Consider the following 13,175-nt stretch of genomic DNA (forward strand, 5'->3'; position numbering starts at 1 on the left):
AATTAAACATATTTAGAAGGACCTATCCCTTCTTCTACCTCCTGTCACTATTGGGTGGTCAGGACCTTACCAAACCAAAGTTATAAAAATAACCTAATAGTTAACATAAATATAGACAGACATATATATATACACACACACACACACACACATATATGTAGATATATATTGAAATCAAGAGACTGTGAGAAACTGAAGCAATGTTTATGCTGTTGATTAAATGATTAACAGCAAAATACTAAAATGTTCTGGTTTTGTGTTAATTAAAAGTAAGGACATTCAGTTTTGTGAAAAATACAGAAAATATATTTTATGCTAAAGTTTAAGGAAAATAGCTAGTTTTTCTAAGTAGTAAGGAATTAATAATGTTGCCTAACAATGGGCCAGATTATTTTAAACTGCAGTATTTTTCATATTCACATAGGAGTAAAACACTGAAACCACTGACTTCTATATTACCTTGAACCGATATTCTTAGTCTAGCATGGACAAAATTAGATTCAAATTTTTGCTCCAGGACCTAAGCATATCAGAATCAGGAGAGGATTTCTCATCACTTTTATTCACCTGAAACACAAGTTTATATGAGATACCTGACTTCGAAGGCACCGAAATAATTGTCCCTCATTGGTAGCCTTAATTGCTCTTTTGCCCCTATTTATACCTACCGTCTAAGCTGAAAGACAGGCATATTGAGATGAAGAATCTGACAAAGTATATCTTTTCAAGAGATTAAAAATGTATTACTGTGATCTTATGACCCTCCTCAAAGTTCACAGAAGAACATTAAGAAATGGAAGCAACAAATTTGAAATCAGAAAGCCATATTAAGTTTCAGGATTTATTAAAACCCACTGAAGATACCAGTGCCATTTGACAGCTGGCTAAAAAAAGTTCTTCTCTCTCTCCAGATGTAAAGACTGTTTCAGAGATTTACTAGTTTGTCTAGTTATATGTATCTTTCCATGTTTATGGACACAGCCAAAATCTCCACTCCACATGGAATATGGGTATTATAAGCAGCCCCTAAAGTCTTAATGTTGCTGTGCCGTGCATATAGATATGAAATACTTACCTCTAATGATGCATCTCAAGGCCACCCTAAGTAAAAATGTCATGAGTGTGGTAAATCTTGAGATTTTTATCTAAGCTTTTCCTGATAAGATTCCCTGAAGATAACACCCCTTGCCACCATTGGCCACATATGGTGTATTTGTACAGATTTTCATAGAAAATGAAATCAGGATAATTAGCTAGTTGAGACTATTGGGTTGAAAACATCTCTTGAACTTGTTTGGCCTTTTTAAAAGTACAGAAGTGGCCGGGCACAGTGGCTCACACCTGTAATCTCAACACTTTGGGAGGTGAAGGCAGGAGGATCACTTGAATCCGAGTTCAAGACCAGACTGGGCAACATAGTGAGACCTTGTCTCTAGTAAAATGAAGAAAATCCGCTGGGTGCAGTGGCTCACACCTGTAAGCCTAACACTGTGAGGCCAAGGCAGGTGGATTGCCTGAGCTCAGGAGTTCGAGACCCACCTGGGCAACATGGTGAAACCCCGTCTCTACTAAAATACGAAAACTGAGCCAGGCATGGTGGCATATGCCTGTAATTCCAGCTACCGGGGAGGCTGAGGCACAAGGATTGCTTGAGCCCAGGAGGTGGAGGTTGCAGTGAGCTGAGATTGCGCTGCTACACTTCAACCTGGTGACAGAGCAAGACTCTGTCTCAAAAAAAAAAAAAAAAAAAAACCGACAGGCATGGTGTTAAGTCCCTGTAGTCTTAGCTCCTTGGGAAGCTGAGCTAGGAGGATCATTTGAGTGCAGGAGGTTGAGGCAGCCGTGAGCCAAGATCGCCACACTCTACTTCAGCCTGGGTAACAGAGCAATACCCTATCTCTGAAAATATGAAATACAGAAGTTACTGGACTGCAGAGGAATGTTAATGGCATGCTCATTCTACCTGTGTTCCATGAACATGAGCCTTTGTACTAGAACCAAGAATGAAGGCAAAGAAAGCTTACTTGCCTTGGGTTTCTTGCCTTGCCTCACATGTTGTAGGCCTGCCAGGTCTTCCCATGAGAAGACCCTGCATAAGCATAAATGAAAAATGGTAAAGCAAGATTGCCCCAGAGCTGGCACAGCCAGAGTTTCAAGGCCCAGAACCCAGACATTAAACTGAGTGGTGTGGCTTCCTTAGAAACAAATTTCATCTAAAATAAGTTATTTCCAGGTGCTGATGTATCTGAGGTTTTTAAAAAGGGTGGTAAGGAAGCCCACAGCACCACACTTTTCTGACATTTCAGTTACTAGAACTGTTGACACCACCAAAAATGTGATATGTAGAGGGAGCAGGCAGCTGAATACACGTACCTGTGTCCTTACCTAATATATATCCTTTACACTGCTTATTAACTGCTTTGTGGGAAACCAAAATAAAAGCCTCAGCCAAGTCTAAGCTGTGATTCTTACCCTCTTCCAACTAAGGTTAGAGTTTTGTTCTTAGAACTAAGGTTCCAGTCTAAGACACAGGAGAAAGAGAGACAGAGAGAGAGAGTGTGTGTGTGGGTGTGGGTGTAGGGATGTGTGTGTATGTGTGTGTGTGTACAGGAAGTGATCCACCGAGCAGGCTTCTTGTTCTACAGAAATTCCCAAATCTCTGTCATGAAGATATTTTACCACCATAGTTGCCTTTCTTGCTTCTGCCCCTACTTAATGCCTTTTCTGAACAAACATGCTGGAGTAGGAGTCTTTCATCACTGTCTCAGATTCTTAACCCCTTATGCACTCTCCAGCTTTAAACTACTTTTTGCTAAAGTCACACAACTGCCCATCACTGACTTGTTTTCAGTCCTACCATTTGTCTCCTCTCCATCATTGGACATGAACCATCTACTGATTATACATACAATCCCTTCTCCTTGCCTTCTCCAGCAACCCTTTTTCTTGTCCTGCTTATTACTATTCCCTGTCATTTTGCTAACTCTCCCCGACTCTGACTGCTGCTTAGATGTAGGGATTCCCCAGAGTTTTCACTGTTGGACCTCTTTGTTTTTATACTCTGACTAGATGGTCTCACCCATTAATGTCATCCCTGTTCATCCGTAGCTGGAAACCTTTAACTCTTCCTCTGCCTTTCCTTTGCCATCAACTACTTCCAATTGAGTTGCTTTACATCTTTCAAACAGTTTGAGTCTGGCCTCCTTTCATTCTAATCACTTAGATTTTAATTAATTTGTGTACCAGCCTCATCACTAATGTCAGTACCTACAATCTAGCTGTCTTCCTGTCCATTCTCTCCCTTACCCATGTTATCTTCCCAAAACTGTTTACCTCCCTGACTTAAAACCTGGATTTATTCCTTTTTTTTTTTTTTTTTTCCAGGTCTGGGCCCAAACCTGTTGAAGTGTTGGGCTCAAAAGAAGTGTTGTCAGTCTTTTCCCACCTGCCTCTTTCCACCCCACCATGCACACTACACTTCTTTACAGGCATTACTACAATGCTTTATGGACACACTAGGCTTACTCCCAACTTTGATTTTTACTCATTGCTGACTCTTCTGCCTAGAATACTTTATTCCACGTCCTTTCCCAGCAAATTCCAGTCACCCTCCAATACCAGCTTAAATTTCAGCTTCATCAGGCAGAGCTGATTGCTCTTCCCAATGTTTCACCTGCATCATTTGAGTGCCTCTTCACATTTCTCCAGGAAAATCCCTTATTTCCCAGTTATATTGCCAGCATTCAGCATCATGCCCTCTACATAGATGCATAGGTGGTGCTTGATAAGAGAAAAAAAAAATGAATCTACTAGCCAACATGGAAATATAACCAGAAACAGGATTCCAAAATACATCATGTTACAGTCTTTTGTAAACCTTATGTTTGCTTTTTTTTTTTTTTTTTTTTTTTTTTTTTGAGATGGAGTTTCACTCTTGTTGTCGAAGCTGGAGTGCAATGGCGCAATCTCAGCTCACTACAACCTCCACCTCCTGGGTTTAAGCAATTCTCCTGCTTCAGCTGGGATTACAGGGGCCCACCACCACACCCAACTAATTTTTTATAATTTTAGTAGAGATGGGGTTTCATCATGTTGGCCAGGCTGGTCTCGAACTCCTGACCTCAGGTGATCCACCCGCCTTGGCCTCCCAAAGTGCTGGGATTACAGGCATGAGCCACCACACCTGCCTTATGTTTGCCTTTTTAAAAAGTGTTTATCTTCATTTGCATAAAAATTCACATATCCCAACTGTCATTATCTTACACCAGGCTAAATAGTTACATTAAGATAATAGCATTTACCAGTCATTACAAATTTTACAATGAATAATATTACAATATAAAAAATTGTAAAAGATACAAAATTATGTTTAAGTATAGTTTCAGCTACTAAGAAAGAAAGGACAGAAAGAAACTACGCAAAGGCAAAAGCTAGGTGAAAACAAACCAAGATGCTAGTTTCTAGCAGGTTCCCTGGTGCATAGTTCTAATAACAGCAAGGAGCTGGAGGAAGAGGAGAGGGAAAGTAATGGCTAAGGCAGATAGTGTTTACTACATATAGGCAGTATATTCTAAAAGCTTTATATATATTAATTTCTTTAATCCTCGTAATAGCCCTCTCCTGCAGAGCTATTATTATGCCCATCCTAGAGATGAAGACATCGAGGCACCAAGAAGGCTAAGTAACTTGTCCAGTTCATAGCTACTAAATGGCCCACTTGAGATTTAAACCAAGGCAAGCCTGCTTCCAGAGTGTGTACTCAGGGTAGATGCTTACTAAATAATAACACAGTAGCAGTGACTGTGTTTAGAAGGGGAACTGTGAGCTATGTGTTTCCTTTGCTGTTAATTTCTACTTTTCTGTGGGAGGCCGAGGCGGGTGAATCACTTGAGGTCAGGAGTTTGAGACCAGCCTGGCCAACATGGCAAAAACCCATCTCTACTAAAAATACAAAAATTAGTCAGGTATGGTGGCAGGTGCCTGTAATCCCAGCTACTCAGGAGGCTGAGGCAGGAGAATCGCTTGAACCCAGGAGGTGGGGGTGTAGTCAGCCAAGACTGCGCCACTGCACTCCAGCCTGGACAACAGAGTGAGACTCTGTCTTAAAAAAAAAAACAAAAAAACCTACTTTTCTGCATTTTTCAAGTCTTTCCCAGTCAGCAAGTATTATGTTTATTTTAAAAATGTATATAATAGCCAAGCTATGTGTATATAGCTCACGCCTACAATCCCAGCACTTTGGGAGGCTAAGGTGGGAGGATGATTTGAGCCCAGGAGTTTGAGACCAGACCAGCCCAGGCAACATGGCAAAAGCCTATCTCTACCAAAAAAAAAAATTAATAATAATAATAGCCAGGCATGGTGGCATGCACCTGTAGTCCCAGCCACCAAGGAGGCTGAGGTGGGAGGATCACCTAAGCCCAGGAGGTTGAGGCTGCAGTGAGCTGTGATTGCACCACTGCACTCTAGCCTAGGCAACAGAGTGAGACCCTGTGTCTAAAAAAACAAAAAAAAAGTATAATAACCAACAGTTATAAGGAACGAAAAATTTACCAGAAATTTGTTTGCTATACATGTAGAAAAAGAGAAGGTCCATTGCCTACTGGGAGGGGAGAATATTATGTAGAAAGTGGTTTAGCACATACACTAAAGGAGAAACTAAATTCTCCTCAGACTTCTTAGACTTTCTACCCTCCAAACGGGAAGATACTGTATGTCACTCATTTTGTGATGATGTGTCTAGCTTTTACATATTCCTATTCAACTCAAAAGAAGGGTGTTAGCTCACCTCTTACATATGTGCATATTGCTACAGATCTGCCAGAAAGAGCCAAGAGTCCTCAGTGTGTAACACTCCGTTTTCTTGCCCTATAAATAGTCTGCTCTTTCCAAAAAGAAGATCAAAGTACTAATCAGAAGTACCTACAGATTGAGTTCTTCGGAAATTGAATCCTGGTGCTTTCATGCGTGTGTATGCAACTCACCACTGAGAGAGGCCTTGGACCTTCGGATCCTGTTTCTTTCGAAGAAGCTGTTGAGTTAGTTCAAGACCACTAGGTGGTGCTGGTGCACCTGATAAACTAGTCCGTATTTCATTCCTTGGTGATGTGCCCTTTGCTTAGACCTCATAGTCCCAAGTACAAGAAGCTAGTGATTATCCCTGAAGCTATACCAGACAGATTGAGCCATTTGTGTAGTTGAGTGGATGAGGAGGGCTTTTGGGGTATGTCAACAAATATGAAATCAGGATCCTCCTGTTCTTGTTTAAATTCTAGGTTGAGAATTTTTCTAAATCAAAATAAGCAATCAGTAAGAAAACCTGTTCAAAAGAAAAAAGCACCTTTTTTCCAAAGCTCTGAGGCCTAAAAGTAAACACCTAGAACCCAAAGCATGCAGCCTTCAATCAGAAGTCATGTAAAAATCTAATCTTACCTGCAGGAAGCGTCTCTACTTGCAAGCAGGACTGCACCTAAACTGTTTCTTTTTTTTTTTTTTTTTTTTTTGAGACGGAGTCTCGCTCTGTCGCCCAGGCTGGAGTGCAGTGGCCGGGTCTCAGCTCACTGCAAGCTCCGCCTCCCGGGTTCACGCCATTCTCCTGCCTCAGCCTCCGGAGTAGCTGGGACTACAGGCGCCCGCCACCTCGCCCGGCTAGTTTTTTGTATTTTTAGTAGAGACGGGGTTTCACCATGTTAGCCAGGATGGTCTCGATCTCCTGACCTCGTGATCCGCCCGTCTCGGCCTCCCAAAGTGCTGGGATTACAGGCTTGAGCCACCGCGCCCGGCCGCTAAACTGTTTCAAACAACACTTTCAGTTCATCTCTTGGTCTCACTCTTCAGCTGTCTCTCTCATACACACAAACACAACTTTTCAGGATGTAACCATAGGGAGAGACAACAACTTTGTTAACCTACTCAAATATATCACAACCTTCTCTTTTTAGTCAACAAATGGACAACCAGGAAGATTTTCCTCTCATCAAATACAACTCTAGAACAGTTAAGCCTGTTTCCTTATTAATGACCTAATCCTCGTTATCTGTGTAACATGGCTTTGTTATTTATAAAAGAAGTATACAGTTCTAGATAGTTTTTTAAACACAAAACAAATGAGTTGTCAAATCTCTCGTAATAATGAAATATGAGTGATTTGACAATAGTATAATGATAGCTTTTCCCAATAAAGCAAAATGACTGAAATGAGGATATACTGTAAATAACCTGAAAATAAAATATCTTCTTTTTCTTATTTGGAGGCATTGCACAACATCTTTCTTCCAAAATCAGATTCTGAAATAACCAAAAACTCTCTAACTTGTAATTAAAAATTGTACCATAGAACAGCAAATTATTTGCTTATTAACAACTAACCACCCTGGCATGGTGGCTCATGCCTATAATCCCGGCACTTTGGGAGGCTGAGACAGGTGGATTGCTTGAACCCAAGAGTTCGAGACCAGCCTGGGAAACATAGGGAGACCCCCATCTCTACAAAAAAATACAAAATTAGCTGGGCATGGTAGCACACACCTGTGGTCCCAGCTACTTGGAAGGCTGAGGCAGGAGGATGGCTTGAGCCCAAGAGTTCAAGGCTGCAGTGAGCCATGATCCTGCCACTGTACTCCAGCATGGACAAGAGTGAGACCCAGTCTCAGAAAAAAGAAAAAACAAGAAAATAACCATAAAAATAACTTTTTAAAAAGTAAAAGTTAATTTTCTTTTTCTTTTCTTTTAAGAGATGGAGTCTCACTCTGTCACTCAGGCTGGAGTGCAATGGTACAATTCCTGCTCATGGCAGCCTCAATCTCCTGGGCTCAAGCAATCCCCCTGCCTCAGCCTCCCAAGTAGCTGGGACTACAGGCACTACACCAGCTTCTGAGAACTGAATCTGTAGGTAGTTCTGATTAGTACTTTGGTGATATTCTTTCTGGAAAGATCAGACTATTGATAGGACTACACCATGCCTGGCTAATTTCGTTATTGTTGCTTTTGTTGTTGTTATTGTTGAGATAGGGCCTCACTATGTTGCCTAGGCTAGTCTAGAACTCCTGGGCTCAAGCGATCCTCCTCCCTCGGCCTCCCAAAGTGCTTGAATTATAGGCATGAGCCACCATGCCCAGCCAAAAAAAAATTTAACAAAAAATAGTTATTTTAACTAATCATATAATTTTAATCTATCAGCTGTTTAGAAATCACAGCAAATAGAATTGATTGTAGAAGGAAAACTCATTAATTCATTTGTAGGAGCAAATTAAAAGTATTTTCATTTAAAATCACATTGTTTTGTCATTCAAGCTGCCAAATGATATATTGTCTGTGATTTTTATCTTTTAGGCCAATATGAGGTCTGTATGATGTCTGAAATCTGTCACAGTGTTCACTTATGACCCACTCCATTTGTCAGCTTAGAGAGAATTTTTATTTCTGGCAGTGTGCTGGAACAAAGGATGGCCTTCATGAAAGGTAGCAGAAGCACTGAGGTCAGAGATGGGATTTCACTCAGCTACTCATCAGAGGCCTTGCCTCTTTAGTGTGAACATGATACTTCTGACCTCATCACAGGTTGCTTTTGTCTCCAAGGAAGTAACCAGGGACAACTTGAGAAAGTCAGGCAAAGTAAGTGGCCATTGACAGATGGTGTTCAGCTGATGGAAAGAATGAAGTGGAGAAGCTGACAAAGAAAGATGCCGAAGATGAGTATAGCTTTTGATTTAGTATAGCAGAAGATGTATCAAATCAAAGTCATTTACATACACTTACCTAAAAATCCCACTTCTAGGAATTTAGTTAAAGGAATTATAAAGGTGATTTTAAAAACTTTCAGCACAAAGCTCTTTGTTGCTGCATTCAATCTAGAGTAGAGAAAAATTAGAATAACCCAAATGATCAACAATTTAAAAAATTGAGTAAATTTAACATCCACTCAAAAAAATGTTGTGCGCCCATTACAATTTATCATTATGAGAACTACAGAAACAAGGAAAATGTTATATTTTTAAGTGAAAGTCATATAAAATGTTATGTATCCATGTGAACATATTATACAAAAATGTATATTTTGCAGATAAAACTCTGGGACTGCCTGCTCTTAACAAAATGAAAGTAAAGTTCTTTATTGCATTTGTCACAATATTGCTTCTGTTTTAAAAGAGAAAGACCAGTTTTCAAAACTGGGACAACTCTTAGCCTAATTGAGTGATTTTTTATTAACTCTAGGGGAAAATGAATATCATACTTATAAGTCACTTCTCCACAATATCCAGTAAGATACTCAGGCAGAACCTCAGAAAATTATATGAGAAGTGACTGATCTTTAACTTAAATAGATTTGAAAGAGAATATGATATTTACAGAATTTATTTGGTTCTCCACATTGATTTGATTGTGGCAATAACTTTGGCCTTGTTTGCCATTATTTTGTACATGTTAATAAACAGTGTGCATATACGCCATGTATTTCCCAGGAGATTTGAGCCTCCTACTTTCCAAATGTGTAAGATCTATAAAATGGAGGTAATGGCAGTGATGTCATTGTTTCTGTGGGGATTACATGCAATAATGTACATAAAGCACTTGCTTGGTGATTGCTTTGAAGCACAGCTTCATCATTTACAGGTCAGTTCACTTTCCTGTGCCTGTTTCTTCATCTGTCAGATAATAGAACCTACCTTCTGGGGTTTTTGTAAAGAATCTGCATATGTGGAGCACTTAGGACAGTGCCTGCTACATGTTCAGAACTCACTAGACGTTAGTATTATTATCATATTTTCTCCTGAGCATCATACCTGCAATTTGAATAAACTGCAAGAATTTGAATAAGCTACAAGAGGTTTAACTGTCTTTACACAACAGCCATCATGAAACTCTGCCATGACTCAGACACAGTCAAGCTTCCCGCTGGCAGAACTAAAGGTAATTAGCATGATTTCTCCTCACCGCCCCCCACTCCATTATTACTTTAAAAGAAAACTAAGGAAGGAGGGAAAAGAAGAAAATGTTTTAAACATTTGCAAAGTTCATATAAAATTATACTTTAAAGTGGTTGTTATCAATAAGAGAGTTTTCGGAAACTCTCAGGGCATATTTTTTGTTTGCCAGAGGGATGAAAAGGGAGTACTACTAGCAATGGTTATGGGGAGGAGATGCTGTATGTCTTGCAGTGTCCGGGTCAATAGTGAACAAAAAGAATTGCCCTCCATCCTTCATGACTTTCAAATGCCCCAGGAGATGTTCTTATAAATGAAAAATCTGTTTATAAGTATCAAAGCCTATAATCTAACTATATTTTAAATATAAACACAGTATTTTTGCCTTATTCTAATTTATTGCCTTTCCATATTATAAAATAATTAGGGTCTATTGTACTGACCCCTATTAACTCCTGTAGGGATGGCACTGTGTCCAAGAGGCCAAAGAAGAGACCTGGTGCCAGCAAACAAGATATAGAGTTTATTGAGGACTTACATACAGGGGTGGTCCAGTGGCAGTGGGCTGGACAGGAAGACTGCTATCATTTGTAACAAGCATGTAGTTTGGCCAGGCATGGTGACTCTGGCCAGCAATCCCAACACTATGGGAGGCCAGGTTGGGAGGATCGTTTGAGGCCAGGAGTTTGAGACCAGCATGGGCAACAAAGTAAGACCCCATCTCAACAACAACAAAAAAAACCATGCAATTTATATAGCATCTTCACTTAGCACCTCCACCTAGTAGCCTCCACCTAGCAACCTCTACCTAGCAACCTCCATTTAACCCAAAACAAAGGGCCTCAGTTCCTTGCATGTCCTGCATTACAGGGAATGGCCCAGAGGTTCAAAGGTCTTTCATAGATAAGGAGTGAATCTCCAGGTTGGCCACTCCCAATTTCTTAGGTGGAGACTCTGACCAACCCGTTCTTCTTAGGCCATAGAGTCATTCTCAGGCTATGCTTCAGTTATTATTATCAGGTATGTCTGCCATATAGGCTCCTAGTAAAATATTTAGATATTCAGAAACATTGTAGAAAATATTATTTAGGAAAAATGAATATTTCATAATCCCACCTTTTATGGACTGAATTGTGTCCCCTCAAAATCCATGTTGAAGCCCCAGTCCTCAGTACCTCAGTAGGTGACTGTATTTGGAGATAGGAGTGTGCCCTAACCCAGTCTGACCAGTATCCTTACAAGAAGACGAAATTTGGACACACAAATACCAGGGATGCTCATATACGGAGGAAAACACCACGTGAGAACACAGGGAAAGTGGCCATCTGCAAGCCAAGGAGAGAGGCCTCAGATAAAAACAAACCAGCTGACACCTTGATCTTGGACTTCTCGCCTCCAGAACTGGGGGAAAATAAATGTCTGTTCAACCCACCCGGTCTGTGGTACCTTGTTATTGCAGCCCTGGCAAGCTCATACACTACTCCTCCAGATTCTTCCAGATTTTTTCTGTGTGCAGACTAGCAAATGGCACAATTTCCTTTTATAGAAATGTATTTCTTCAACAGATATTTATTAAATACCTACTATCTTCAGGAGGAATAGATACATTGGTGGACAAAAAGTTCCTACTGAAATGAAATCATACCAAATGTACAAAAGCTGCCTGCTCTTTTCACTTAAAATATATATCTTGCTGGGAGCGGTGGCTCACACCTGTAATCCCAGCACTTTGGGAGGCCAAGGCAGGTGGATCGCTTGAGCTCAGAAGTTCGAGACCAGCCTGGGCAAGATAGCAAAACCTCGTCTCTACCAAAAATACAAAAATTAGGCGTGGTGGTGTGCACCTGGGGTCCCAGCCACTTGGGAAGCCAAGGTGGAAGGATCGCTGTAACCTTGGAGGTCAAGGCTGGTCAAGGCTGCAGTGAGCCATGATCGCACCACCACACTCCAGCCTGGGTGACAGAGCAAGACCCTATCTCAAAGAAATATATATATCCTAGGTATCAGTCTATGTCGGTAATGATAACTACCATTTCTTTTCTTTTCCTTTTTTTTTTTTTTTTTTTTTTTTTGAGACAGAGTCTCGCTCTGTCATCCAGGCTGGAGTGCAGTGGCGATCTCTGCTCACTGCAAGCTCTGCCTCCCAGGTTCAAGCAATTCTTCTGCCTCAGCTTCCCGAGTAGCTAGAACTACAGGCACCTGCCACCACGCCCTGTAAGTTTTTTGTATTTTTAGTAGAGATGGGGTTTCACCGTGTTAGCCAGGATGGTCTTGATCTCCTGACCTCATGATCTGCCAGCCTCGACCTCCCAAAGTGCTGTGACTACAGGCGTGAGCCACCACGCCTGACCAGTAATGATAACTATCATTTCCTTTTTTTTTTTTTTTTTTTTTTTGAGACGGAGTCTCGCTCTGTCACCCAGGCTGGAGTGCAGTGGCGCGATCTCGGCTCACTGCAAGCTCCGCCTCCCAGGTTCACGCCATTCTCCTGCCTCAGCCTCCCGAGTAGCTGGAACTACAGGTGCCCGCCACCACACCCAGCTAATTTTTTTGTATTTTTAGTAGAGACGGGGTTTCACTGTGTTAGCCAGAATGGTCTCGATCTCCTGACCTCGTGATCCGCCCGCCTCGGCCTCCCAAAGTGCTGGGATTACAGGTGTGAGCCACCGCGCCCGCTGATAACTATCATTTCTTGAGGGCTTTGTATGTTCCAGGGACTGGGATAAACACTTTGCTTACGTTGCCTTGGAGTAGTCATCTTATGGATGAGATGATAGCCGTGCAAGCCCTGTGGGAACGCTAAAGCTCAAGCGAAATACAAAGGCGTTTCTCTCCACAGCTGTAGGTCATGGGTTCACCACCAGCCTAAAACCTGGAAAGAGTGGTTTTTTTTTTTCTTTCTTTCTTTCTTTTTTTCTTTTTTTCAGATGGAATCTCACTCTGTGGCCCAGACTGGAGTGCAGTAGTATGATCTTGGCTCACTGCAATCTCCGCCTCCCGGGTTGAAGTGATTCTCCCACCTCAGCCTCCCAAGCAGCTGTTACTACAGGCACAGCACCACCACACCCAGCTAATTTTTGTATTTTTAGCAGAGACGGGGTTTCATCATGTTGCCCAGGCTGGTCTCGAACTCCTGACCTCAAGTTATCCACCTCCCTCAGCCTCCCAAAGTGCTGGGATTACAGGCTGTTGGTCCAGCCTGGGCAACAAAGCAAGACTCTAGCTCAAAAAAAAAAAAAAGAAAGAAAGAAA

The 13,175-nt window shown here is 41.3% G+C and overlaps 1 long non-coding RNA gene across 1 annotated transcript in view; it reads right to left on the reverse strand.

Annotated features, from left to right (window-relative positions):
- Positions 1-8,610: 8,610 nt before the first annotated feature.
- Positions 8,611-13,175, reverse strand: part of LOC105497756 (uncharacterized) — a 44,741-nt gene continuing 40,176 nt past the window's right edge. Inside the window, exon 5 of the long non-coding RNA XR_011622301.1 lies at positions 8,611-8,849. This is a non-coding gene — a long non-coding RNA (uncharacterized lncRNA). The remainder of the gene's footprint in view (positions 8,850-13,175) is intronic.

This window comes from Macaca nemestrina, chromosome 4, assembly GCF_043159975.1.
Source record: "Macaca nemestrina isolate mMacNem1 chromosome 4, mMacNem.hap1, whole genome shotgun sequence".
NCBI classification, from domain to species: Eukaryota; Metazoa; Chordata; class Mammalia; order Primates; family Cercopithecidae; genus Macaca; species Macaca nemestrina.